This window comes from Pristiophorus japonicus, chromosome X, assembly GCF_044704955.1.
Source record: "Pristiophorus japonicus isolate sPriJap1 chromosome X, sPriJap1.hap1, whole genome shotgun sequence".
NCBI classification, from domain to species: domain Eukaryota; kingdom Metazoa; phylum Chordata; class Chondrichthyes; family Pristiophoridae; genus Pristiophorus; species Pristiophorus japonicus.
This window is the reverse complement of record NC_092010.1, coordinates 29,756,595-29,781,587: the sequence shown is the minus strand read 5'-3', so window position 1 is coordinate 29,781,587 and position 24,993 is coordinate 29,756,595. Positions and strand designations below refer to the sequence as shown.

The 24,993-nt window shown below is 51.3% G+C and overlaps 1 protein-coding gene across 1 annotated transcript in view; it reads right to left on the bottom strand.

The window, feature by feature from the left end:
• The window catches only part of racgap1 (Rac GTPase activating protein 1), a 97,547-nt gene that overhangs the window by 59,273 nt on the left and 13,281 nt on the right, over positions 1-24,993 (bottom strand). The window lies entirely within an intron of this gene.

Here is a 24,993-nt window from a genome sequence, read left to right as displayed (position 1 = left end):
TGGTGGATCGAAGTGCGGACGTGGTAAACGTGTCCAGGAAAAGCGTCGACATTGATCGGGAGCTCCTCCAGACAATGTGAGGTTGACCTGGCCAGGTTGCCACTCTGTCCGCAAGCATCGATGAGAAGATGACGCGGATAGCGGTGGCCCTGACGATAATAGCCAGGAACACTGGTGCCAGAGGCCGATCAGTGGTCCCGGAATCTGGCACTGCACCCTAAGGTGCCGCGCCACCCCCCCCCCCCCCCCGCTTGCCAGAGACACATGCAAGCCAGGAGGAAGCTCTTGCTTCTGGCTCGGAGGACATTTCCTCGGAAATGTCCTCTCCATCCTCGGCCCAAACAGCAGAACGACCCTCATCAACCACCCCCCCCCCACCGAAGCAATGCTTGAGGAGCACTGCAGCAAAGCGGCTTGGAGTTGGTAGGGGAAGGGGAAGAGGTGGAGTACAGACCCAGGTGGAGGGGGGCGGGGGGGAAAGGAAAGGAGAGGCGTGGCCACAGGTAGGGATGGATGGAGCGAGGGAGGGAGTGGGTTTGTTAATTGTTGTACGTTTACTGAAATAAAATGTGTTGCCTGTTGGGTGGATGGGTTATTAGGGTCGTTGTTTAAATTATTTGTTGTTGTTGTTCAACTTTTCACTGTTGGGATGGTTTGGGGGAGAGGGGGGGGGGTGCATGCGTTTTTATTAAAATCCTTGTTGTATTTGTTGTTATTTACTGTGATGTTAAAATGTTCCAAATTTGGGGTGGGGGAGGGGGGGTACTGTTGTGTTGTGTTATATTTTTGAATTTAAAAAAATATTCTTTGTTTATTGTGTCCCTGCACACAGGGAGGTTAAAGTAACAGTGACCTCAGTCTTTAATAAGACACTACAGAGTGAGAAACATGCCTTAGGGGCCGGCTTATATACAGTGCTCCCACGGGATGCTGGGATCCCTTGGGACTTCAGGGGATGCGCTCCCTGGTGGCGGAACATGGGAGTGCATGCTTTACAGATACACAACATCACTTCCGCCCCCCCAAAGTCAAAGTGAAAACTATTTACAAGGTGAGCCGGTCGGGAGCCTTTCTTTCCCTGGTGGACCGCCTCGGTACAAATGTCTGTTCTGGTGTGTTGGCTGTGCCCTCGCTGGGCTGGCGTGTTGTTGGCCCTGCAGGGCTGCTGGGTGAGCCTGGCCTTGCTGGGCGTGTTGGGCGTGATGGGTTCGATTTCCTGGTCCGGCATGGTGTCGTTGATCCTTTGGGTGTGTGTTGTGGGCTCGAAAAAGGTGGTGTCTGCTGTGGGTTGTTCAGGACAGTCTGTGAACCGTAGCCTCGTTTGGTCCAGGTGCTTTCTGCAAATTTGTCCATTGTCTAGTTTGACTGCAAACACCCTACTCCCTTCTTTAGCTATCACCGTGCCCGCGATCCACTTGGGACCATGTCCATAGTTTAGCACATACACAGGGTCATTCAGATCAATTTCTCGTGACACAGTGGCGCGACCATCGTTCACATTTTGTTGCTGCTGCCTGCTCTCTACCTGATCATGCAGGTTGGGGTGAAACAGCGAGGGTCTGGTTTTAAGTGTCCTTTTCATGAGTAGCTCAGCCGGGAACACCCCTGTGAGCGAGTGGGGTCTCGTGCGGTAGTTGAGCAGTACTCGGGACAGGCGGGTTTGGAGTGAGCCTTCTGTGACTCGTTTAAGGCTCTGTTTGATTGTTTGTACTGTCCGCTCTGCCTGCCCATTGGAGGCTGGTTTAAATGGGGCCGAGGTGACATGTTTGATCCCATTGCGGGTCATGAACTCTTTAAATTCGGCATTGGTGAAACATGGCCCATTGTCACTGACCAGTATGTCAGGCAGGCCGTGGGTGGCAAACATGGCCCTCGGGCTTTCAATGGTGGCGGTGGCAGTGCTTCCCGACATCATTTCACATTCAATCTATTTTGAAAAAGCATCCACCACCACCAGGAACATTTTACCGAGTAACGGGCCCGCATAGTCGACAAGCTCCTGGAAGCATAGACAACAGGTTGCAACTTCCCCGCAACGTTAGCTTGTTGTAATACACACCCGACTCTGTACGACGACGCATCACATGCTAGCACAAGTCTTTTACATGGGTTATACAATACAAGCAGCTTGTTGGAGCATAAAATGTTTCTGGCTTTCTCAAAAGCAATTACTTGTTTTTTTTCCCCATACCCAGTTCTCACCTTTGCGCAATAACACATGTAGGGGCTCTAAAAGGGTGCTTAACCCCGGTAGGAAGTTACCAAAATAGTTGAGGAGTCCCAGGAACGACTGCAGCTCCGTGATATTCTGTGGCCTGGGCGCGTTCCTGATAGCCTCTGTCTTGGCGTCTGTGGGCCGAATGCCATCCGCCGCGATCTTTCTCCCCAAAAACTCCACTTCTGTTGCAATGAAGACGCATTTTGACCTCTTCATCCGCAGCCCTACGCGATCCAGTCGCTGGAGGATCTCCTCCAGGTTTTGTAGGTGCTCGGCGGTGTCCCGACCCGTGACCAATATGTCATCCTGAAAGACCACCGTGTGTGGTACCATGTTTCTCTGGAAGATCGCTGCAGCCGACCGAATTCCAAACGGGCATCTGTTGTAGATGAACAGTCCCTTGTGCGTGTTGATGCAGGTGAGGCCCTTCAAAGACTCCTCCAGCTCCTGCGTCATGTAGGCCGAAGTCAGGTCGAGCTTGGTGAACGTCTTGCCTCCTGCCAGCGTCGCAAATAGGTCGTCTGTCTTAGGTAGCGGGTATTGGTCCTGTAGCGAGAAACGATTAATAGTTACTTTATAATCGCCGCAAATCCTGACCGTGCCATCACTTTTGAGTACTGGAACAATCGGGCTGGCCCACTCGCTGAATTCCACTGGGGAGATGATGCCCTCGCGTTGCAGCCTGTCCAGCTCGATTTCCACTCTCTCCCTCATCGTGTGAGCTACCGCACGCGCCTTGTGGTGAATGGATCATGCCTCTGGGACCAAGTGGATCCGCACCTTCGCCCCAGAAAAGTTTCCAATGCCTGGCTCAAAAAGGGAAGGAAATTTGTTAAGAACCTGGGTACATGAGGCCTCATCAACATGTGATAGTGCTCGGATGTCATCCCAGTTCCAGCGGATTTTGCCCAGCCAGCTCCTTCCAAGCAGTGTGGGGCCATCGCTCGGGACAATCCAGTTCGTGCACCGTGCCCTCGTAGGTGACCTTGACCATTGCGCTGCCCAGGGCAGTGATAAGCTCTTTGATGTACGTTCTCAGTTTAGTGTGGATGGGGCTCAGGGCTGGTCTGAATGCCTTGTTGCACCACAGTCTCTCAAACATCTTTTTACTCATGACGGATTGGCTAGGGCCAGTGTCCAGTTCCATGGCTATGGGTAAGCCATTCAATTTTACATTTAGCATTATAGGTGGACATTTTATCGAAAATGTGTGCACCCCGTGTACTTCAGCATCTGCCTCCTCTCTCTGAGGCTCGAAATTGCTTTGATCCACCATGGACCGATCTTCCTCTGCCACATGGTGGTTAGCAGGTTTTGCAGAGCTTGCAGCTCGTTTGCAAGCTCGTTGGAGGTGCCCCATTGTTCCACAGCTCTTGCAAACATACCCTTTGAAGTGGCATGAATAGGCTGAATGGAAGCCTCCACAACGCAAACAAGGTGTGAATTGCCTTGCATTCATCCTTTGTTGGGGACTCTGAGTCATCTGGATCACCTGAGGCCTGCTGGCAGTTGCAGGCTCGTGGGTTCTGCCCTGTACATTTCTGCCTGCAAACACAGTTCTAGTTAATTTATTAACCTTGCTAGCACTTGTGTGCTGAGAGATTTGTTTGGTGTTATCACTGGTGGACATAAACGCCTGTGCTATCGCAATGGCCTTACTGAGGGTCGGTGTCTCTACAGTCAAAAGTTTTTGTGAGATGGTCTCGTGGCCAATGCCCAGTACAAAAAAGTCTCTGAGCATTTGCTCCAGGTAGCCATCAAACTCACATTGTCCTGCAAGTTGCCTTAGCTCGGCGACGTAGCTCGCCACTTCCTGACCTTCAGATCGCTGGCACGTGTAGAACCGATACCTCGCCATCAGCACGCTCTCCCTCAGGTTAAGATGCTCCCGAACCAGTGTACACAGCTCCTCATATGATTTATCTGTGGGTTTCACCGGAGCCAGAAGATTCTTCATGAGGCTGTAGGTCGGTACCCCGCAGACTGTGAGGAGGACCGCTCTCCTTTTTGCAGCGCTTCCTTCTCCGTCCAGCTCGTTGGCTACAAAGTATTGGTCTAGCCGTTCGACATAGTTTTCCCAGTCCTCACTCTCTGAGAACTTCTCCAGGATGCCCACAGTTTGCTGCATCTTTGCATTGGATTTGTATTCTCGTCACCAGTTGTTGTGTTCCTAACACAGGTGAGACTGCAGACAGAGGTTAAAGTAACAGTGACCTCAGTCTTTAATAAGACACTACAGAGTGAGGAACAGGCCTTTGGGACCGGCTTATATACAGTGCTCCCCAGGGATGCTGGGATCCCTTGGGACTTCAGGGGATGAGCTCCCTGGTGGTGGAACATGGGAGTGCATTCTTTACAGATACACAACATTATTAACATTAAATTTTTTAAATTTAACTTAACATTGCTGTGCATTGTCTTCAGATAGCTGTAACGTTAAACATTGGCGAGTCTATACCATGAAAGGCAAAGATTAAACGTAACGTAAATCAACTGTAACTGTAACTGTCCCCAACGTAATGCAAACTGTTCATTTATGAGCTGCAGACACAACAGTCTTGCAGCTATGTAGCCACCACGGGCTTTTTCCTGCGGTACAGAGGTGGGGTGAAGGCATGGTTTCAACGTCAGTCTGAGTGTCTTTCCCGAGGTCATCGTTCACCTCCTCTTCTTCCGCTTCTCCTCTCTCCTGAGGTGGACCAGCAGTCCCATCTGGCAATTCTTGTCCCCTCCTGATAGCCAAGTTATGCAGCATGCAGCACACCACAATGAATTGAGCGATCTGCTCAGGGTGGTATTGTAATTCGCCTCCTGAGTGGTCCAGGCATCTGAAGTGCTGCTTAAGCACTCCAATTGTCTTTTCGATGATATTGCATGTGGCTATGTGGCTTTCGTTGTATCGCTTCTCGGCATCTGTCTGGGGCTTACGCAGGGTGTTCATCAGCCAGCTGGCAAGGCCATAGGCTAGATTTTACACTTTTGTGCCGATTGCCCAAAAATGGGCGGTATTTCCGGCGTGGGCGGTAAAAATGGGTTTTCAGATTGCCGGCTTGTCGCCCATTCTCAAAGCACCTAGTCTCCATTTTTGAAATTGGGCGTTACCGCGAGCGATATGAAATGGGCGGTAGCGTTATATCTCTCTGACCTTCTGCCGTAAAGTGTCGTCGTCCTTAGCAACGGCATGGCAACGCTCGATTCCCGTGATTCAGGAGGTCAAGGGTCACCATGACATGTGCAGAAGAGGAGAGAGAGAGAGAGGGAGCTGGGAGGGAGTGAAGGTGTGTGTGGCTGTGGTGTGGCTGCTTTGGGAGGAAGGAGGGAGAGTTTAGAGCTTTCGAGCAAATAGGGAAACAAAAAGTAGCTGTTACCAGCCACATATTTGCCCGAATTTGGCCTATAATGGAGGGAGATGAGGAGGCATTGCAGCACGCTGTGGAGACTGACGCTGGAGAGAGCAGTGAGGTGGGAGAGGAGCACATTGGAGGGCGCAAAAGAGCCAGGAGGTTCTCGGACGAGGCAAATGCCTCCCTCCTGCAGGAGGTCGAGTCACACTGGGGTGATTTGACACAGGGAGGGTGTGGGAAGCCCACCCCAAAGGCCTACCTGAGGATATGGACCGAGATAGCAGAGGTGGTCTCGTCGGTGACCAACGAGGTACGTGAGGGCAACCAATGCCGCAAACGATGGAACGATCTTGTGGGATCCGCAAGAGTAAGTATTATATTGATTTACATGTACTTATATATTTATATAATTTGATCTGTAACAGTCATGAGTAACTATCAGCAGATATGAGATCTTGCACTTTTACCGGGAATGTTGTAGTCAAAGCCTGCGGTCACGGTGAACGTCTTTAGGTAAAGGATGATAATTATCATAATAATTATGATTATTTCTGTTGGTTATGTGTTATCAGTCTCTGTGACAGCACCTAGCAATGATATCACTCAATGATCTCATGCCATGTCGTCCTGGTACCTTTTACAGAAGAAGCTATCGACGATAAGGTCCGTGCAGAGGCGAACGGGTGGGGGGCCACCAGTCCCCAGCGACATACACCTACAGTAAACCCCCAATAGTCCAGAATCTGAAAATGTGTCTGTTGAGATGGTCACTTCAGCTGAGAAGAACTCCAGAGTCAATCCAAACTCCCCCGAAGTTGAAGCAGCCTTTTGAATGAAGCGACCTGCGATTTAAAAAATGGCAGCCACACCGCTGGCGTTCGTTCAGAACAGTGCCACTTTTTCTGAGCGGTGTTTTGGGCGAGCGATATTGTGGGCGATATGTGTGCGAGGTGGTGAAAGTGACGCTGGGCGATCTCCTGGGCGTTAGTTTCGGCAAATGTGATCTTTACGACAAAAAAAAGTGGGCGGGCGGTATTATTGAATCTCGGCGTTAATTACATGCGGAAAGTAACGCTGGGCGATATTATGGGCATTGATTTTGCCCATCCTGATGATTCCGCCCCAAAAAAGTGGGCAGGCGGTATTATTTTTTCCCGGCGTTACGCACATGGGGAAAGTAACGCTCGGCAATGTGTCCGAAAAATGCCCGTCAGTTTCCATTTTGTGGCTAAATGGGCGATATATGGGCGTTATACATCATTTCAGCGGTAAAATGGACGTTACGTGGGCGTTAAGCATGCAAAAAAAGTGAAAAATCTAGCCCCATATCCTTTATCTCCCAGCATCCAACTGTGACCTTGTGGCTCACTGTTAAACAGGTCAGACACAGTGCTCTCATGCAAGGATGTGCGCATCATGGATGCTGCCTGGAAATTTTGCATTTACTGCCACGATTATTTGCTTGTGGTCGACAACAAGTTGCACATTCAGGGAGTGAAATCCCTTTCGGTTACGAAACACCTCCGCATCCTGTAAAGGGGCTCTCAGGGCGATGTGCGTACAATCTATTGCTCTCTGCACCTTGGGGAAGTTTGCTATTCTCGAGAAACCCAAAGCCCTCTCACTTTGTGCCTCCTTGGTCATAGGAAGGTTTATAAAGTCCATCCTGCGAGCGTAAAGGGCTTCAATCACCTGTCGAATGCAGCAATGTGTGGCGTGCTGAGAGATAGCGCAAATGTCGCCAGTTGAGGCCTGAAAGGAGCCCAGTGCGTAGAAGGAAAGTGCCGCCGTGACCTTGACCTCAATGGTCCTGATGGTGCTGTTAGGCTGCAGATCTCCCTTAATTAGCTGGCATATCTCACTGATGACCTCCTTTCAGAAGCGCAGTCTCCTAAGGCACGTGTTCTCGGATAAGTTCAGGTAAGACCACTTCTCCCTGTTAGTGCGTCGGGTGTAAGTTCTCCTCCTCTTCAGTCTGCCATCTCTTTGATTGGGCGCATAATGCTCTTCAATATACCTTCTGCTATCTCTAGTCTGCAGCATGTGATTATTGACCAATACTGGCTGAGAAATTACAGGCTGCATTACAATTACTATTATTCGTGTTCTTCAGAAATAATACATTTTCCTTCTAAAACTCATAAAAGAAATTCAATTCGTCCACAATATAATAGGTTTCTTCAGATTTTATATTCACCTTAAAATAACTCACAGATTAAATCAAAGCTCCCCTGAACTTGAAGCAGCCTTTTATATGAAAAGTCCTTTGATTTACAAAATGGATTCCATAATGCTGGGTGAGTGCAGCTTTTTTTGAGCGTTTTTTTGGGTGAGCGATCTTTTCGGCGCGAAAGTAATGATCGGCGATACTCTGGGCGGTTTCTGGACGTTAGTTTCCTTTAAAAACTGTATTCTGGGCGGCGCACTATTGTTGACATCATAACAATATGGGCGGGCCGTCTAACTAATTCTCGGCATTAACTTGATGCCGAAACTAATGCTGGCGATAAATGGGCGATAAATGGATGTTAGTTTCCATTTTTAGGGAAAATGGGCGATAAATGGGCGTTATACTTCATCTCAGCGTTTAAATGGGCGGTAAGTGGGCGGTAGCAAGGCGAAACTGATGGAAAGTCCAGCCCATAGAGTCACTGGAGAGGGTGCAGAGAAGATTTACAAGGATGATACCACAAATGCGAGGGTATACATATCAGAAAAGGATGAACAGGCTGGGTCTCTTTCCTCTTAAAAAAAGAAGGCTGGCAGGTGACCTAATAGAGGTCTTTAAAATTATAAAAGCTTCTTTGCTGGAAACGCAGCCTTCTGACACAGTCTGCATCCCTCAAGTGCAGGTACGAACGCCTGTCTCGATATACCCGAGGTGGGTAAGGCCTCCTGCCCAGCACCCTGCGGGCTCTGATGTTCCTGATGCGATGTCGTCGAATCAATTGTCTCCTACGTAGCACCATGATGCAGAAGGCTCGCACAAGGTATGGCATTGTCAGTATTGCCCCCATACTTAAAGAGTTAACCTTTGAAAGAAGCTCACAATGGCAGGAAAGCAGGCAGGACAGGTTCACAGTTCTCTCTCTCCCCAAGGTCTGTAATGGATAGTTTCCACTTGTGGGGAAGAACATAGCTAGAAGCCATCAATGTAAGATAGTCACCAAGAAATCCAATGGGGAATTCAGAAGAAACTTCTTTACCCAGAGAGTGGTGAGAATGTGGAACTCACTACCACAGGGAGTGGTTGAAGCGAATAGCATCGATGCATTTAAGGGGAGGCTGGACAAGTATATGAGGGAGAAGGGAATAGAGGGTTATGCTGATAGATTTAGATGAGGAAAGACAGGAGGAGGCTCGAGTGGAGCATAAACACCGGCATGGACTGGTTGGGCCGAATGGCCTGTTTCTGTGCCGTATATCCTGTGTAATCCTATGTAAATAACATGATTAAATTTATCAACTGAATTATCTTTTGTGTCTTTTAATGCCCCATTTCTGTTATTATTTGAATGCCTCAGAATCTCCCAAAAGCCTCATTTGTGCTTTGTTGAACGTTAGAAAATGAAAATGTTCTAATTGCTAATGCCTGTCAGCAATGTTCCCTCTAACTTTTTGTGTGCGTGGTCCCTTTAACTGGCTGCGCGGTCCATTCACATTTTTGCACATGCGCGGTTTCTTCCCTGTAACGGCCAGTGAGCAGCCTGCGCGGGACCTCCAGACCCCTGCACGGCCGCACAGCTTAAAGGGGAACGTGTCAGAGGCTGTAATTCCCGTATTGGACTGTTCAGTCACCCAAGAACTCACTTTTAGAGTGGAAGCAAGTCTTCCTCGATTTCGCGAGCCTGCCTATGATGATGAATATTACATAACTCTATGGTGAAGCTGCAAACACTCCCAGCAAAGCATTATTCTCAGTGCAAACCATCTGAAGCCCTCGCTGGGATTACTGTCCTTATGTTTCTCCGTAATGGTCTAGATCACAGGACAGCTAGGAGCAAAACCTGCGATCAACACGATCACAAACCCATCTAAACATGTGATGCTGTGCTTATTATCCCAAAATCAATAAGTCTCATTCCAAATGAGTGAGACCTGGTGTGTCTCTCTCTCGCAGGTATCCCTTATTATTTATGGAACAGAAGCGAATGCTTAGATGGCATCCTAAGCATAAAAGTCAAGCCTGTGTTTCTCTTTGACACCACTATCTAACATATTAAATGGATTTGTGATCAGACACTAACAAGCAAGAGTCTAACCACCCCTGCTTGATATTCAATGGTATTACCATCACCGAATCCCCCACCGTCAACATCCTGGGGGTCACCATTGACCAGAAACTTAACTGGACCAGCCACATAAATACTGTGTCAACAAGAGCAGGTCAGAGGCTGGGTATTGTGCGGTGAGTGTCTCACCTCCTGACTCCCCAAAGCCTTTCCACCATCTACAAGGCACAAGTCAGGAGTGTGACGGAACACTCTCCATTCGCCTGGATGAGTGCAGCTCTAACAACACTCGAAGCTCGGACACTCAAGGACAAAGCAGCCGCTTGATCGGCACCCCATCCACCACCTTCAACATTCACTCCCTCCACCACCAGCGCCCCCTGGCTGCAGTGTGTACCATCTACAAGATGCACTGCAGCAACTCGCCAAGGCTTCTTCGGCAGCACCTCCCAAACCCGCGACCTCTACCACCTAGAAGGACAAGGGCAGCAGGCGCATGGGAACACCACCTCCTCCACGTTCCCTTCCAAGTCACACACCATCCTGACTTGGAAATATATCGCTGTTCCTTCATCGTCGCTGGGTCAAAATCCTGGAACTCCCTCCCTAACAGCACTGTGGGAGCACCTTCACCACACGGACTGCAGCGGTTCAAGAAGGCAGCTCACCACCACCTTCTCAAGGGGCAATGAGGGACGGGCAATAAATGCCGGCCTTGCCAGCAACGCCCACATCCCAGGAACGAATAAAAAAAATATATTAACAGTCTTCCCTTGCAAGTGTCACACTTACTTCCTGTCACACTTTAGCTGTCACACTGATGTAACAGATTTCCCTTACAGTGAGACGGTACCTAAGGCTGTATTAGTTTGGTAGTTACCACTGATGCTGCAAAGTCGACAAAGAGTAAGAGTGTTTGTGCATAAATGCCCACCCCTCCTGGCTACCTCCATGGTGGCATTCTAAAGGAGGAGGCACCTGTTAAAATAACAGGATAGCAGGGTTGCCATGACAACAGCAGATCAGGAGAAGCCTAACGAAAGGTACGTCACATCTGTATTGAAGCGCCCAGAACTTGGCTATTGTTTTTCGGGGGGGGGGGGAGGTTAACAGCACCACAGAACAGTAAAATGCCGCAGAGGGTGTGTGTCAGTTGGTTGTGGGTTCAAGTCCCACTCCAAAGGGCTGAGCCCGTGACCCAGGCTGATTCGCCCAGTGCAGTACTGAGGGAGCGCTGCACTGTCGGAGGTGTCGTGTTTCAGACGAGACGTTAAACCGAGGCCCCGTCTGCCCTCTCAGGTGGACGTACAAGAAGACGAAATCCTGCTGATGTTTGTGTCCTGACCAATGTTTATCCTTCAATCAACATGACAAAAACAGATGATCTGCTCACGATCCGATTGCTGTGTGCGGGAGCTTGCTGAGCACAAGTCGGCAGCCGCATTTCCCACATTACAACAGTGACTACACTTCAGAATGACTTCATTGGCTGTAAAGCGCTTTGGGACGTCCCGAGGTCGTGAAAGGCGCTACAGGAATGCAAATCGTTGTTCTTTAGGAATCGCAGTGAAGGCGGTCGAAGGTCAGTTACACGAGTCTGTGATACGAGTGGAGCCTGGAATGAAATGCTGGATATTCTCCATGTATCGTTCCCTTAGGAGCTCAGGAGTCTCAATGTTCGAGCATCAGCTCCACAAATTATCCTGAATTAAGTCTAACGTAAATCTTGACAGTCCATTTATAATAGTGTCACGTGGTGCGTATTTCCATGAGGTGATTTCTTTGTCCTTGAGTTGTCTGTACAGGGGGATGTTCTACTTTTGAAAAATAAGATAGCGTACCAACCAGAATTTGTCATGCGATTAAAAATGGCAGTCTTGGAGTGAAGTTCGTCCCCCCTCCTCTCCTGAAGTTATTGCTGGGACACAGTTCGTGTGGAAATTTAGACAGTGAGTGTCAGCAGTCGGTCACTTCATTAAGAACATCACACCCAGCCTAATCCCGTCTTCACACAGGGGTCACGGGGAATAGCGGGAGCCTATGACCTACTCGTCTGCACGACTCCATACCACAGCAGGAGGTTCCGCTAAGCTATCGGTCCAGGGCTGTTTTTTAAAATGTATATTTTTCATCCCCTGCCCCCTTGGGGGTTTTTCCTGCACCAGCCGTTGCCTCAGGAGACAGGCAGGGAACTTGCCCTCTGGCCTTTGCCAGTGACACTCCCCGCCAAGCTCTTGGGGACACCCGAGGGAGTAAATCTTTGCCCAATTCCCTCTCAGCCGTGATCTCATTGAATGGCGGAGCATGCCCGAGGGCTGAATGGCCGACTTGTGTGCCTTCCAGTGGAAGACACTGAGATGATGCTCGACAGCTCCCTCTTGTGGCACAGCACAGCAACATGCAGGGAGGTGCAGCTTAATCTGTGCAGAGAGCTTTCAAGCTGCACCTGCATAGTTACATGGTGCTGCATCCTGGTGGAAAGCTACTTATCACTGGTATTAACTTAAGTTCAACAGGATTGGACAGGTATCTGACAAAACATCCCAACGGTACTTTCCATTGTTAAGTGCAACTGCACTGACATGTGTCATCATAGGCAGTCCCTCGAAATCGAGGAGGACTTGCTTCCACGCTAAAAGTGTATTACGTATGTAATAACTCAACAGACTGAATACTGTAGACTAACACAGGTACAAACCTGGCTCTGCTTTATTAGGGCCCAAAGTGATTACATTACATGATGGCTGGCCTTTTATACCTGGGCCGCACACCCGTGCGTACAGCCCAATGACCTCCGACAGTGGCGCCACCTGGTGGCTAGTAACCCCAAGCATACATACATGACAATAGCCCCCTTTAAGATATTAGTAACAGTCTTTTTACAAATTGAGACGGTCCGGGGCTTTCTGCTCCCGAGTTGATCGTCTCAGTTCAACTCCAGCCTTGGGCGAGCGTTCTGAGTCTGTTATGACTGGGGGCTGGGTAGCCGATCTGATGGGAGTGGCAGTGACCACGTCAGGGATTGAAAGTCCAGATTCATTGATGACAGCGGAGTCCTCTGATGACTGAGGGTGGGTTGGTTGGTCACTGATTGAGTCTTCCTCAGACTGTTCCGTTTCATCCGTGTGCCGCAGTTTTATCTGATCAACATGTTTCCTGCATGTCTGCCCATTCTTGAGCTTAACGATAAACACTCTGTTACCCTCCTTGGCCGTAACAGTGTAAATGTGGATTCTTTTCCCTCAATCTGGTTCAGCAAAATTACTGAAACGAATACCGTTTGTGTTTTAAACAAAGCAAGCTTTTATTTAAAAAGCAAATCCCGATCGGGGACCTTATCAGACAGAAGGAATGCAACTCTGATAGAACGCACTCACTTCCTACGGACAAAGTGACGTTACATTGTAAAGGGACGATGGTTATACATTTTCGGCAAAAGATAACAAGATAGGGCTAGAGTGACATCCTAGTTCAGCCTATCACTTTTGATCCCTTTTTCCCTTTGTCCACTCATAAGCCGACCTAAGTATGGTCTGATTTTAAACAAAGACCTTCTGTTAATATTTCAGGTTAATAACATGATTTAATAAGACCTTGAGGTTTTTCTGCAAGCTGTGGGTTTTGTTTCAATATGTGTTAGTGTTGTAACATTTCGCAGTCTCGAGTCTGAGATATCATGGCTATTCCTCCATGAATTCTTTGTTAGCTTATACTGTCCCTATACAATTCCCACGTTCTCAACTTCAATGTCTCTATACATTTTTAAACATTCACAACAGTACCGGCGATCCACTTGGGACCTTGACCATAATTTAGTACATACACAGGATCGTTAATAGAAATATCGTGTGACACGGCAGCGCGATCATGATATCACTGCTGACTTTGACATCTATATTCAACATGATCGTTCAAGTCAGGGTGGACAAGAGAGAGCTTGGTCTTGAGACCTCTCTTCATCAATAGTTCAGCAGGGGAGACCCCGATAAGCGTGTGGGGTCTTGTCCTGTAACTGAGCAATATGCATGATAAGCGAGTCTGCAGTGAACCTTGAGTTACACGTTTCATACTCTGCTTGATGGTTTGGACCGCACGCTCTGCTTGACCATTAGAAGCAGGTTTCAATGGTGCTGACCTCAACATGTTTAATACCATTGAGTTTCATGAACTCTTGAAACTCCAGACTAGTGAAGCAAGGTCCGTTGTCACTTACAACGATGTCGGGCAGACCATAAGTAGCAAACATGACACGAAGGCTCTCAATGGTAGCTGTGGATGTACTGGATGACATGATTGTACACTCTATCCACTTGGAATATGCATCCACCACAACTAAAAACATCTTTCCCAGGAAGGGACCTGCAAAGTCGATGTGGATCCTGGACCATGGTTTAGATGGCCACGACCACAGACTCAGCGGCGATTCCGCTGGTGCTTTATTTAGCTGCAAGCAAGTGTTGCACTGATGCACACATGATTCCAGATCAGAGTCAATTCCAGGCCACCATACGTGAGACCTGGCAATGGCTTTCATCATGACAATACCGGGATGAGTGCTGTGTAGGTCATGTACAAATTTCTCTCTGCCTTTCTTAGGCATAACAACACGATTATCCCTCAGTAAACAATCTGACTGAATGGATAGTTCGTCTTTGCGATGGTTGCAAGATTTGGTCTCATCACCCATTTGCTTGGGTATGGCAGACCAATCACCACTAAGGACACAACGTTTCACAAATGATAATATCAGGTCCTGGCTGATCCAGATCTTAACTTGTTAAGCCGTGACACTTTCAAAAGCATCCATGACTAACAGTAGGTCTGCCGGTTGTGCTCTGGTTTGGGCATGGCAGACGACTCAGTGCATCGGCACAATTCTCGGTGCCAGGTCTATGGCAAATGGCATAATCATAGGCAGATAATGTCAGCGCCCACCTCTGGATGTGGGACGATGCATTGGTATTGATACCTTTGTTTTCCAAAAACAATGAAATGAGTGGCTTGTGATCTGTTTCCAGTTCAAAACGAAGACCAAACAGGTACTGATGCATCTTTTTAACCCCATACACACAGGCTAATGCTTCTTTTTCTACCATGTTGTAGGCTCTTTCTGCCTTTGACAAACCTTCAGAAGCATACGCAACAGGTTGTAGTTTATCTGACTCATTAGCTTGTTGGAGCACACAACCAACTCCATATGGCGAAGCATCACAGGCCAATACTAGACGTTTACATGGATCATAATGTACCAGCAGTTTGTTAGAGCAAAGCAGATTAGTAGCTTTCTCAAAAGCTCTATCTTGAGACGCACCCCAAACCCAGTTGTCGCCTTTTCTTAGCACCATGTGCAGTGGCTCTAATGAAGTGCTCAATCTAGGTAAGAAATTACTGAAGTAGTTGAGAAGTCCAAAGAACGAAAGCAGCTCCGTCACATTCTGAGGCTTGGGTGCATTTTTGATGGCCTTGGTTTTCGAGTCTGTAGGCCTAATGCCATCAGCAGCAATTTTCCTCCCCAGGAATTCGAATTCCGGTGCCATGAAGATGCACTTCAAGCGTTTCAGTCTGAGTCCCACTTTGTCCAGATGATGTAGAACCTCTTCTAGGTTGTTCAGATGTTCAGTGGAGTCAGGACCTGTGACCAGAATGTCATCTTGGATAACGACGGTTCTGGGGACGGACTTCAGTCGACTCTCCATGTTCCTCTGAAACATGGCTGCAGCCGAGCGAATTCCAAAAGGACACCTGTTGTAGATAAACAGTCCTTTATGAGTGTTGATGCACGTAAGTTTCTTCAACGTCCCGACCAGCTCCTGTGTCATGTAGACCGATGTCAGATCCAGTTTAGTGAACGGCTTCCCGCCGGCTAGCGTTGCAAACAGATCATCAGCCTTCGGTAACGAGTATTGATCCTGTTTCGAAACTCGGTTGATCGTAACCTTGTAGTCTCCACAAATCCTGCCAATGCCATCACTCTTCAACACAGGAACAATGGCTCATTCGTTAAATTCGACCGGTGATATGATCCCTTCATGCTGGAGTCTGTCCAGTTCGATTTCGACCTTCTCCCTCATCATGTACGGAATCACCCGAGCTTTATGATGGACAGGTCTTGCATCTGAGTCCACGTGGATCTGCACCTTGGCTCCCGTGAAATTGCCGATGCCTGGTTCAAACAGCAAGGGGAACTTGCTCAGCACTTGAGCACATGGAGTATCATCCTCCGACGACAATGCTTTGATCTTGTTCCAGTCCATTTGATTGTTTCTAACCAGTTCCTGCCGAACAGTGTTGGACCATTGCCTGGAACAATCCATAACGGTAAATCATGAACCGCACCATCATACAACACCTTGATTACTGCACTGCCAATCACCGTTATGAGTTCTTTAGTGTACGTACGTAACTTGGCATTGACTGGACTCAGCTTAGGCCTCACAGCCTTAGTATCGCACAGCCTGTCGAATGTCCTCCTGCTCATTATTGATTGACTCGCACCCGTGTCCAATTCCATCGGTACCGGCACACCATTAAGTTTTACATTAATCATTATCGGTTGGCTCTTTGTTAGGAACGAATACATTCCATACACTTCCTCCTCTGGTATCTCGGATTGCATATCCAGATCCGCGCTAGACTGGTCAACATCCTCCACGTGGTGTGTCGCAGCACGCTTGCTCAGTTGCGGACACATGCGCTGGAGATGCCCCCGTCTCAAACAGCCTTTACAAATATACTGTTCAAACCGACACTGATGAGGCCGATGATTGCCCCCACAACGCTAACACGGTGATATCGGATTCATTCCCGTTGGCGGACTTTGAGCAGCCACAGGTTTCGCGTACGCAGTCGGGTAGGCCCTGCCATATGCAGCTCTGCCAAACGACGATACAATCTTGTTTACAGTACTTGCCGAGTTCCGATTTTTCGATGATATCTGCTTTAAGTGTTTGTCTGTCGTCATGCTTGCCTGGGCAATCGTGGTGGCCTTGCTCAAATCCAGCGTCGTAGCTTACGCAGGATCACATCATGGTTGATGCCGATTATAAAGAAGTCCTGCAGCATGTCTCCCAACGCGTTTTCGAACTTACACGGTCCAGCTAGACGTCTTGGGTCGGCAACGAATTCTGACACATCCTGGCCCTCAGAACGAATGTGCTTGTAGAATCGATATCGTGAGATGATGATGCCTTCTTCTGGTTTGAGATGGTCACGTACCAGAGCACACAATTCCTCATAGTCCTTGTCCGTTGGACTTGCAGGTGAGAGAAGATTCTTTATGAGTCCATAGATTTTCGGACCGCAGACCGTGAGGAAGACCGCCCTGCGCCGAACTGCGTCAGTGGGTTTCTCCGTTTTGTTGGCCACGAAGTACTGGTCCAGGCGAGCTACAAAATCTACCCAGTCCTCTCCCTCCATGAATCTCTCCAGAATTCCAATTGTGCTAATTTTTTTTTGCATGCAAAGGTTCTTGTTATCTCGTCGCCAAATGTTATGTATGTAATAACTCGATAGACTGAATACTGTAAACTAACACAGGTACAAACCGGGCTCTGCTTTATTAGGGCCCAAAGTGATTACATTACAAGGGTTTCCTTTTATACTTGGGTCGTACACACGTGCGTACAGCCCAATGACCTCCGACAGTGGCGCCACCTGGTGGCTAGTAACGCCAAGCATACATACATGACAAAGTGTGTTCTCAGGTGACTGAACAGTCCAATACGGGAATTACAGTCTCAGCCACAGATGGGACAGACAGTGGTTGAGGGTAAGGGAGGGTGGGGAGTCTGGTTTGCCACATGCTCCTTCCGCTGTCTGCGCTTGGTTTCTGCATGCTCTCGGCGACGAGACTTGAGGTGCTCAGCGCCCTCCCAGATGCTCTTCCTCCACTTAGGGCGGTCTTTGGCCAAGGACTCTCAGGTGTCGGTGGGGATGTTGCATTTTATCAAGGAGGCTTTGAGGGTGTCCTTGAAACGTTTCCTCTGCCTACCTGGGGCTCGCTTGCCATGTAGAAGTTCCGAATAGAGCGCTTGCTTTGGGAGTCTTGTGTCGGGCATGCGGACAATGTGGCCCGCCTAGCAGAGCTGGTCGAGTGTGGTCAGTGCTTTGATGTTGGGGATGTTGGCCTGGTCGAGGACACTGACGTTGGTGTGTCTGTCCTCCCAGGGGATTTGCAGGATCTTGCGGAGACATCGTTGGTGGTATTTCTCCAATGTTTTGAGGTGTCTACTGTCTATGGTCCACGTCCCTGAGCCATACAGGAGGGCGGGTATCACTACAGCCCTGTAGACCATGAGCTTGGTGCCAGATTTGAGGGCCTGATCTTCGAACACTCCTTTCCCCAGCTGCCGAAGGCTGTGCTGGCGCACTGGAGGCGGTGTTGGACCTCGTTGTCAATGTCTGCCCTTTCTGATAATAGGCTCCCGAGGTATGGAAAGTGGTCCACGTTGTCCAGGGCCGCGCCGTGAATCTTGATGACTGGGGGGCAGTGCTGTGTGGCGGGGTCAGGTTGGTGGAGGACCTTTGTCTTACGGATGTTTCGTGCCAGGCCTATGCTTTCATACGCCTTAGTAAATATGTTGACTATATCCTGGAGTTCAGCCTCTGAATGTGCGCAGACACAAGCGTCGTTCGCGTACTGTAGCTCGACGACAGAGGTTGGGGTGATCTTGGACCTGGCCTGGAGGCGATGAAGGTTGAACAGGTTCCCACTGGTTCTATAGTTTAGTTCCACTCCAGCAGGGAGCTTGTTGAGTGTGAGGTGGAGCATGGCAGCGAGGAAGATCGAGAAATGGGTTGGCACAATAATGCAGCCCTGCTTGACCCCGGTCCGGACGTGGATTGGGTCTGTGATGGATCCGTTGGTCAGGATCACGGCCTGCATGTCGTCGTGGAGCAGGCGGAAGATGGCGACAAACTTTTGGGGGCATCCGAAACGGAGGAGGACGCTGCATAGTCCCTCGCAGTTAACAGTGTCAAAGGCCTTTGTAAGGTCAAAGGCCATGTACAAGGGTTGGTGCTGTTCCCTGCATTTCTCTTGCCGTTGTCGCGCGGTAAAGATCATATCTGTTGTGCCCCGTAGTGGACGGAATCCGCACTGTGACTCCGGGAGGAGCTCCTCAGCCACAGGGAGAAGACGGTTGAGGAGAACTCTAGCGACAACTTTCCCAGTGGCTGATAACAGGGAGATTCCTCTGTAGTTGCCGCAGTCGAACTTGTCCCCTTTTTTAAAGATGGTCACGATCACTGCATCTCTGAGATCTCCCGGCATGCTCTCCTCCCTCCAGATGAGAGAGATGAGGTCATGTATCCGTGCCAATAGTGCCTCTCTGCCATATTTTAGTGCCTCAGCAGGGATTTCATCCGCTCCCGATGTCTTGTTGTCCTTGAGCTGACGGATGGCTTTTTCTACCTCGTGCAGGGCTGGGGTTTTGCTGAGATGGTGGCAGGTCGCTTGCTGCGGGCTGGGGTCGAGAACACTCAGGTCAAAGGCAGAGTCTCGATTGAGGAGATCTTCGAAGTGCTCCTTCCAGTGGGCCCTGACAGCCTCAGTGTCCTTAATGTGTGTCTCCCCGTTCTTGGCCAGCAGTGGGGTGGGGCCTTGGGAGTTTGGACCGTAGGTGGCCTTGACTGCGATGAAGAATCCTCGCACATCATGGCTGTTGGCCAGCTGTTGTATCTCCGAAGCTTTCTCCATCCATCACCTGTTCTTTAAGTCCCGGGTTTTTTGTTGGACCTCGGCCGTAAGCCGTCTTAATGTTGCCTTGCTACTCCCGAGTTGGGTTGTTGCTTTAGGATCAGAAATGTTCTGTGCTTGCGATTTATTAGCTCTTGGATCTCCTGGTCATTCTCATCAAACCAGTCCTGGTGTTTCCTGGTTGAGTGACCGAGCGTCTCTTCGCAGGCACTGGTTATGGTGACTCTGGGGTCGAGGGTCACCAGGTTGGTAGTGAGGCGCTGGTTGTATCGGCCCCGGCGTTGATTTTTCTGCAGCATTGCTTCTGTTGCCGTCATCACTTTGGAGCTATGTTAATGTTGATGGATTAACATTAGTGGGGAAGTAGTGGGGAAAATGCTTGAAACTATCATTAAGGAAGAAATAGCGGGACATCTCGATAGGAATAGTGCAATCAACAGACGCAACATGGATTCATGAAGGGGAAATCATGTTTAACTAACTTACTGGAATTCTTTGAGGATATAACGAGCATGGTGGATAGAGGTGTACCGATGGATGTGGTGTATTTAGATTTCCAAAAGGCATTCGATAAGGTGCCACACAAAAGGTTACTGCAGAAGATAAAGGTACGCGGAGTCAGAGGAAATGTATTAGCATGGATAGAGAATTGGCTGGCTAACAGAAAGCAGAGAGTCGGGATAAATGGGTCCTTTTCGGGTTGGAAATCGGTGGTTAGTGGTGTGCCACAGGGATCGGTGCTGGGACCACAACTGTTTACAATATACATAGATGACCTGGAAGAGGGGACAGAGTGTAGTGTAACAAAATTTGCAGATGACACAAAGATTAGTGGGAAAGCGGGTTGTGTAGAGGACACAGAAAGGCTGCAAAGAGATTTAGATAGGTTAAGCGAATGGGCTAAGGTTTGGCAGATGGAATACAATGTCGGAAAGTGTGAGGTCATCCACCTTGGAAAAAAAACCAGTAAAAGGGAATATTATTTGAATGAGGAGAAATTACAACATGCTGCGGTGCAGAGGGACCTGGGGGTCCTTGTGCATGAATCCCAAAAAGTTAGTTTGCAGGTGCAGCAGGTAATCAGGAAGGCGAATGGAATGTTGGCCTTCATTGCGAGAGGGATGGAGTACAAAAGCAGGGAGGTCCTTCTGCAACTGTACAGGGTATTGGTGAGGCCACACCTGGAGTACTGCGTGCAGTTTTGGTCACCTTACTTAAGGAAGGATATACTAGCTTTGGAGGGGGTACAGAGACGATTCACTAGGTTGATTCCGGAGATGAGGGGGTTACCTTATGATGATAGATTGAGTAGACTGGGTCTTTACTCGTTGGAGTTCAGAAGGATGAGGGGTGATCTTATAGAAACATTTAAAATAATGAAAGGGATTGACAAGATAGAGGCGGAGAGGTTGTTTCCACTGGTTGGGGAGACGAGAACTAGGGGGCACAGCCTCAAAATATGCGGGAGCCAATTAAAAACCGAGTTGAGAAGGAATTTCTTCTCCCAGAGGGTTGTGAATCTGTGGAATTCTCTGCCCAAGGAAGCAGTTGAGGCTAGCTCATTGAATGTATTCAAATCACAGATAGATAGATTTTTAACCAATAAGGGAATTAAGGGTTACGGGGAGCGGGCGGGTAAGTGGAGCTGAGTCCACGGCCAGATCAGCCATGATCTTGTTGAATGGCGGAGCAGGCTCGAGGGGCTAGATGGCCTACTCCTGTTCCTAATTCTTATGTTCTTATGTTCTAGATTAGACGGTGGTCCGTTCAGCAGTCATCAGCTCCTGTCATGGCGCGGGTGATGCGCACATCCTTGCAATCCCTGGCTCAGACGATGACATAGTCGAGCAGGTGCCAGTGTTTGGAGCGAGGGTGTTGCCACGATGCCTTGTATTTGTCCCTCTGGCGAAACAAGGTGTTAGTGATGAGGAGTTCATGTTCTCGGCATATTTTCAGGAATAGGGTACCGCTGGAGTTGGCTTTCCCTACCCACTCTCTGCCGATCACGCCTCCCCAGAGGTCTGTGACCTTGCCGACCCTGGCGTTGAAGTCAACTAGGAGGATCAGCTTGTCGTCCGTAGGGACGCGGGACAGGGATTGTTCGAGGCTGGAGTAAAACCCCTCTTTGGTCTCATCTGTTGCATCGAGTGTTGGGGCATACGCACTGATGACTGTGGAGCACTGGTTCCAGGATAGGATGAGTCAGAGAGTTATGAGACGTTCGTTAAACTCGCAGGGGGAGTCTCTGAGGCGGCGAACCAGCTGGCAAAACCGACTCCGTGAAGGCAGCGTTCTTCCTCTGGTTTCTCTTTCCAGAAAGTGGTGTAACCTCCACCTTGTTCCTTGAGCTGGCGTTCCCCTGCCCGCCGGGTCTCGCTTAGGGCGGTAATGATGACATCGAAGCGTCTAAGTTCCCGGGCAACTATGGCGGTGCAGCGTTCCGGCCTGTCGCTGTTGGAGTTGTCCATGAAGGTTCCAGGTCCCGAACTTCATATTGAAGGGTGGAAGATGCCTGTGCGTGAGTTCTTTTAGAGTGGGGTGGCCATTGCACATCGACTACCACACGGGCTTAACAGAGCGAGGTCTTGGTCCAGTGGCAAGGGGGTCCAAGAGGACTGGAGACCAGGCTGTACTGTGTGAGCCTGATTGCCTACGGCGGGGTGCGAGCCATAAGCTCGGCGCTGAGCAGCGACCTTCGGTGAGGTGGTAAGTGAACAGAGGCCTGGCTTGGGGCAGGCATTGGGAAGGTCAGAGGTCCACTTTGTGGAAGGAGGTGAGGTCAGGGTGTTCAGAGTGGAAGGAGGAGAGGTCAGAGTGACCAAAACCATTGTGCTCACCGCATGCTGGAAGAGGAGAGTCCCGGTCATCGCTGGAGGAGGAGGGGCCGGTCATCCATCGCTGGAGGAGGAGGGGCCGGTCATCCATCGCTAGAGGAGGAGGGGCCCGGTCATCCATCGCTGGAGGAGGAGGGGCCGGTCATCCATCGCTGGAGGAGGAGTGGCCGGTCATCGCTGGAGGAGGAGGGGCCCGGTCATCCATCGCTGGAGGAGGAGGGGCCCGGTCATCGCTGGAGGAGGAGGGGCCCGGTCATCCATCGCTGGAGGAGGAGGGGCCCGGTCATCGCTGGAGGAGGAGGGGCCGGTCATCCATCGCTGAGGGAGGAGGGGCCGGTCATCGCTGGAGAAGGAGGGGCCGGTCATCGCTGGAGGAGGAGGGGCCGGTCATCGCTGGAGGAGGAGGGGCCGGTCATCCATCGCTGGAGGAGGAGGGGCCGGTCATCGCTGGAGGAGGAGGGGCCGGTCGTCCATCGCTGGAGGAGGAGGGGCCCGATCATCCATCGCTGGAGGAGGAGGGGCCCGGTCATCGCTGGAGGAGGAGTGGCCGGTCATCCATCGCTGGAGGAGGAGGGGCCGGTCATCCATCGCTGGAGGAGAAGGGGCCCGGTCATCCATCGCTGGAGGAGGAGGGGCAGATCATCCATCGCTGGAGGAGAAGGGGCCCGGTCATCCATCGCTGGAGGAGGAGGGGCCCGGTCATCCATCGCTGGAGGAGGAGGGGCCCGGTCATCTATCGGTGGAGGAGGAGGGGCCGGTCATCGCTGGAGGAGGAGGGGCCGGTCATCCATCGCTGGAGGAGGAGGGGCCGGTCATCCATCGCTGGAGGAGGAGGGGCCCGGTCATCGCTGGAGGAGGAGGGGCCCGGTCATCCATCGCTGGAGGAGGAGGGGCCGGTCATCGCTGGAGGAGAAGGGGCCAGTCATCGCTGGAGGAGGAGGGGCCGGTCATCCATCGCTGGAGGAGGAGGGGCCGGTCATCCATCGCTGGAGGAGGAGGGACCGGTCATCCATCGCTGGAGGAGGAGGGGCCGGTCATCGCTGGAGGAGGAGGGGCCGGTCATCGCTGGAGGAGGAGGGGCCGGTCATCCATCGCTGGAGGAGGTGGGGCCGGTCATCCATCGCTGGAGGAGGAGGGGCCGGTCATTGCTGGAGGAGGAGGGGCCGGTCATCCATCGCTGGAGGAGGAGGGGCCGGTCATCCATCGCTGGAGGAGGAGGGGCCCGGTCATCCATCGCTGGAGGAGGAGGGGCCCGGTCATCGCTGGAGGAGGAGGGGCCGGTCATCCATCGCTGGAGGAGGAGGGGCCGGTCATCCATCGCTGGAGGAGGAGGGGCCGGTCATCACTGGAGGAGGAGGGGCCGGTCATCCATCGCTGGAGGAGGAGGGGCCGGTCACCCATCGCTGGAGGAGGAGGGGCCGGTCATCCATCGCTGGAGGAGGAGGGGCCCGGTCATCCATCGCTGGAGGAGGACGGGCCGGTCATCCATCGCTGGAGGAGGAGGGGCCCGGTCATCCATCGCTGGAGGAGGAGGGGCCGGTCATCGCTGGAGGAGGAGGGGCCGGTCATCCATCGCTGGAGGAGGAGGGGCCGGTCATCGCTGGAGGAGGAAGGGCCGGTCATCCATCGCTGGAGGAGGAGGGGCCCGGTCATCCATCGCTGGAGGATGAGGGGCCGGTCATCGCTGGAGGAGGAGGGGCCGGTCATCCATCGCTGGAGGAGGAGGGGCCGGTCATCCATCGCTGGAGGAGGAGGGGCCGGTCATTCATCGCTGGAGGAGGAGGGGCCGGTCATCGCTGGAAGAGGAGGGGCCGGTCATCCATCGCTGGAGTAGGAGGGGCCCGTCATCGCTGGAGGATGAGGGGCCCGGTCATCCATCGCTGGAGGAGGAGGGGCCGGTCATCGCTGGAGGAGGAGGGGCCGGTCATCGCTGGAGGAGGAGGGGCCGGTCATCCATCGCTGGAGGAGGAGGCGCCCGGTCATCCATCGCTGGAGGAGGAGGGGCCGGTCATCCATCGCTGGAGGAGGAGGGGCCGTTCATCGCTGGAGGAGGAGGGCCCGGTCTTCCATCGCTGGAGGAGGAGGGGCCTGGTCATCGCTGGAGGAGGAGGGGCCCGGTCATCCATCGCTGGAGGAGGAGGGGCCCGGTCATCCATCGCTGGAGGAGGAGCGGCCGGTCATCCATCGCTGGAGGAGGAGGGGCCGGTCATCGCTGGAGGAGGAGGGGCTGGTCATCGCTGGAGGAGGTGGGGCCCGGTCATCCATCGCTGGAGGAGGAGGGGCCCGGTCATCCATCGCTGGAGGAGGAGGGGCCCAGTCATCCATCGCTGGAGGAGGAGGGGCCCGGTCATCCATCGCTGGAGGAGGAGAGGCCCGGTCATCCATCGCTGGAGGAGGAGGGGCCCGGTCATCCATTGCTGGAGGAGGAGGGGCCCGGTCATCCATCGCTGGAGGAGGAGGGGCCCGGTCATTCATCGCTGGAGGAGGAGGGGCCCGGTCATCCATCGCTGGAGGAGGAGGGGCCCAGTCATCTATCGCTGGAGGAGGGGCCGGTCATCCGTCGCTGGAGTAGGAGGGGCCGGTCATCGCTGGAGGATGAGGGGCCCGGTCATCCATCGCTGGAGGAGGAGGGGCCGGTCATCGCTGGAGGTGGAGGGGCCGGTCATCG